General features: G+C 44.8%; 1 pseudogene; it reads right to left on the bottom strand.

Annotated features, from left to right (window-relative positions):
• Nucleotides 1-1,495: 1,495 nt before the first annotated feature.
• Nucleotides 1,496-3,869, bottom strand: LOC115195272 (DNA repair protein XRCC2-like; annotated as a pseudogene).
• Between the last annotated feature and the right edge of the window lie 253 nt (nt 3,870-4,122).

The raw sequence follows: 4,122 nt of genomic DNA, 5'->3' as shown, positions 1-4,122 counted from the left end.
CACATTTTAGAGTGGCCTTTTACTGTCTCCAGCACAAGGTGCACCTGTGTACACCTGTCAGATGGATGGATTGTCTTGGCAAAGGAGAAATACTCACTAACAGGGATGTAAACAAATGTGTGCACAAAATTGGAGAGAAATAAGCTTTTTGTACATATAGAAAAATTCTGGGATCTTTTATTTCAGCTCATGAAACATGGGACCAACACTTTACATGTTGTGTTTATATTTTTGTATTTTTAGTAAATATTTTTAGTAAATCAAGTCTGAAAACTAACTGAAACTAAATTGAATGTCAAATAAAATCTAAAAATAGAAATAAAAACAAATATTAAATCACAAAACTATAATAACCTTGGTCACATGACATAGGACAATGAAGTACTGGAGTGAACAGCTGCTGCTGGTTGGAGGAGGGGTGGGTGGGTACTTTATCAACTCTTCTTTGAGTAATAACAAACCATTCAGTGTCTAATTACTCTGTAAGGCTTGCCTTATAGAACAGAGAGGCGTGAAACAATACAAGGATCCACAGGGAGGGAACAAAACCCTGCTATTATGTACAGTACAGCTGGTCTCCGTCAATGAGCTACTAGCAGCCTGGGTTCCACGGGATGATTGACTGACAATGACTGTGTAATTTGTTGTTTATCTATGGTATCGCTGTGGGATGCTGGTTGGGTGTCCAAAGTCAGGGGATAATTGAGTAGGGGGAGAGTTGTCCTGCTTGAACACGAAGACCCCATTTAAATAGCAGTGCTTGCTAGATTGACAGCACTCCCCATATTTCAAGCTAGGCCTGAACCTGGGAATTGATGTTGTGCATCAAAAGTGGAGACCAACAGCCCATGAAAAATATAAAACTATCAATCACGCTAAGTGATTAAGGAAGTCCTAAACAGGGTGAGTTTGGTTAACACTTACTGTACCCCAGACTAAACCTGAAACTGGATGACTGAGCTGTAGATACTCTGCTCCATCCACTCTACCCTTGAACTGCCTGTCAAAACTCTGTCTCTGTCAAATATGCTCATCCCTAAAAGACTTAAAGAAGATCTCATGTGAAGAGTAATTTCAGGTTTACTGATATAACACACCATGAAATATTTCAGGCCTTTAGGCTTTCATGACAATATTTAACCTACAGCTATCGCTACAGAGTAAAGCATATTTAACCGCTTGAATTATATAACTAAATATTCAGTGCTTCAATGAAGAAAGGCATTACTGCTCAATGAACAATGTAAATATTTACGTAAAATGAAGACTTTTATGGTGAGGGATGGAGGGTGTGTATAGTAAACAAAGATACATGTTTTGCTATAGCAGCAGGATTTATAGCATAATAACCTTAGAGTTCCCTTTGGCGTACCACGGACACTCCGGACCAGACCAGAGGAATGCTACCTATCAAAACTTAACTGGTGTGATTTCTTTTCAAAACATTTGCGACCTCTGTGTGTAACAGTTGCCCTATCTTACTCTCTTTCCCCTCTTAACAAAACAAATAACATAATAACCATCCGCATTTGGTGGATTTAAAATAATCCAACAACTGTTAGAAATAAAATCACTAAAAGTTGCTATAGTTCAAAATGATTCTTCTATCAGTTGAACACATCCGGAATTGGAATAGAATTCAATTAAATGAGTTCAACAACATTCTTTATAAAAACTGAACCCCCTTTACATTACACAGAACGAGGAGTGTTTCGCGCCTCATGTCTTTGTGGTGGTGTATGCAGTTGAAAACACCTGGTTTCTGTCCTTGGTCGCGTCTCCTTGTGTGTCACTAGCCTCTGCCAATCCCTGCTGATGTAGGCCTTGTCAAAGTCTGAGGCATGGGAGGAGGACCACCGTCTCCAGGAGGAATACGATGAGGATGGCTCAGAGGGCCCAGGTGTCATGGCTGCTGTGTCAGCCTGATCCGAGTGCCCGTAGTTCCTGATGTTGGCGTGCGTGGTGGCAAACACCACAATGAGGTAGTCCCTTAGCAGCCGGGCAAGGGGCTCTGAACACTTCCTGAGTATGGCTTCCTGCTTGGCCACGCTCTCCTCTCCGCTGCTCCGGTCCACCCAATAGAAGGCTGAGATGCTGTCGATGACCAATAGGCACAGGGCGGGCTGGCTGCAGAAGGTATTTTCCAGATAGTGCAGTGTGAGAAGCAGCTGGACTGAGCTGGAGCAGAGGACCACGAAGAGTCGGCCCAGGCAGGCTCGCACCCTCTCCTCAGGCACTACCACCGCATCACCATCCTACCCTTTGGTGTCCTCCCCCAGGCGCTGCTCCAGTACTTTCACCAGACTCAGCATGTCAAAGTGGTAGTTGGTGTCCACGTACATGACCTTCACCTCTGGGCCGCCCCGGTCGGTTGGGAGGATGCAGTGGGTCACCAGATTGAACAGAGTCTGCGTCTTCCCATTGCCCTCGTGCCATGGAACTCCACAACGTCACCTGGAGAGAATCAAATGAAATGTATTTATATAGCCCTTCTTACATCAGCTGATATCTCAAAGTGCTGTACAGAAACCCAGCCTAAAACCCCAAACAGCAAGCAATGCAGGTGTAGAAGCACGGTGGCTAGGAAAAACCAAAACCTAGGAAGAAACCTAGAGGAACCAGGCTATGAGGGGTGGCCAGTCCTCTTCTGGCTGTGCCGGGTGGAGATTATAACAGAACATGGCCAAGATGTTCAAATGTTCATAAATGACCAGCATGGTCAAATAATAATAATCGCAGTGGTTGTCGAGGGTGCAACAGGTCAGCACCTCAGGAGTAAATGTCAGTTGGCTTTTCATAGCCGATCATTGAGAGTATCTCTACCGCTCCTGCTGTCTCTAGAGAGTTGAAAACAGCAGGTCTGGGACAGGTAGCACGTCAGGTGAACAGGTCAGGGTTCCATACCCGCAGGCAGAACAGTTGAAACTGGAGCAGCAGCACGGCCAGGTGGACAGCAAGGAGTCATCATGCCAGGTAGTCCTGAGGCATGGTCCCAGGGCTCAGGTCCCCCGAGAGAGAAAAAGAAAGAAAGAGAGAGAGAAAGAGAGAATTAGAGAAAGCATACTTAAATTCACACAGGACACTGGAGAAATACTCCAGATATAACAGACTGACCCTAGTCCCCGACACATAAACTACTGCAGCATAAATACTGAAGGCTGAGACAGGAGTGGTCAGGAGACACTGTGGCCCCATCCGATGATACCCACGGACAGGGCCAAACAGGCAGGATTTAACCCCACCCACTTTGCCAAAGCACAGCCCCCACACCACTAGAGGGATTGCTTCAACCACCAACTTAGCATCCTGAGACAAGGCCGAGTATAGCCCACAAAGATCTCCGCCACGGCACAACCCAAGGGGGGGCGCCAACCCAGACAGGAAGACCACGTCAGTGACTCAACCCACTCAAGTGACGCACCACTCCTAGGGACAGCATGGAAGAGCACCAGTAAGCCAGTGACTCGGCCCCTGTAATAGGCTTAGAGGCAGAGAATCCCAGTGGAGAGAGGGGAACCGGCTAGGCAGAGACAGCAAGGGCGGTTCGTTGCTCCAGTACCTGGAGAGAAGACGTGACTACTGTGGTTATTTCTTTATATGGACTGACATTGTCCTGTCTTGCTGTCTAAACAGCAGTTAAATGAGCCTATAGGGCCAAACTATCTTGAATTGGTCCAGGAAAGATGTCAGGTTCAATGTCCCTCAATGATCATCTCCCCTCCAATCTAGCAAACAACTAAAGGAAAATACAAACTAACTTGGTTAAAAAAACTAAAGCTTCATGATCCATATGCCAATTCTGATTTTACTTTGATAACAAAGTACTTCTAGCTGCTTACTTGAAGTTCAAGTTCACCTTCAGTAGTCATATTTAGCAATACACACAAAACACAATAATAAACATAATTGGATTTTAGGCAAAATGGTCTTCCCAATGACATCATACCAATCAATAACAGTCTCTGGCCAACGGCGGGAAAACAGGTTGTAAATAACCAGTGGCATGTATTCAGCCAGGCTTCAATAAAAATAAAAATGTATCAAATCAAATAACACATAAATATGTCATCTTATTGTCATGGCTTCCACAGTGATTTTACCCACCACTACTGAAAATAACAG

Source organism: Salmo trutta, chromosome 6, assembly GCF_901001165.1.
Source record: "Salmo trutta chromosome 6, fSalTru1.1, whole genome shotgun sequence".
NCBI classification, from domain to species: domain Eukaryota; kingdom Metazoa; phylum Chordata; class Actinopteri; order Salmoniformes; family Salmonidae; genus Salmo; species Salmo trutta.
The sequence above is the reverse complement of the archived record's forward strand: the minus strand, read 5'-3'. Positions and strand labels throughout refer to the sequence as shown.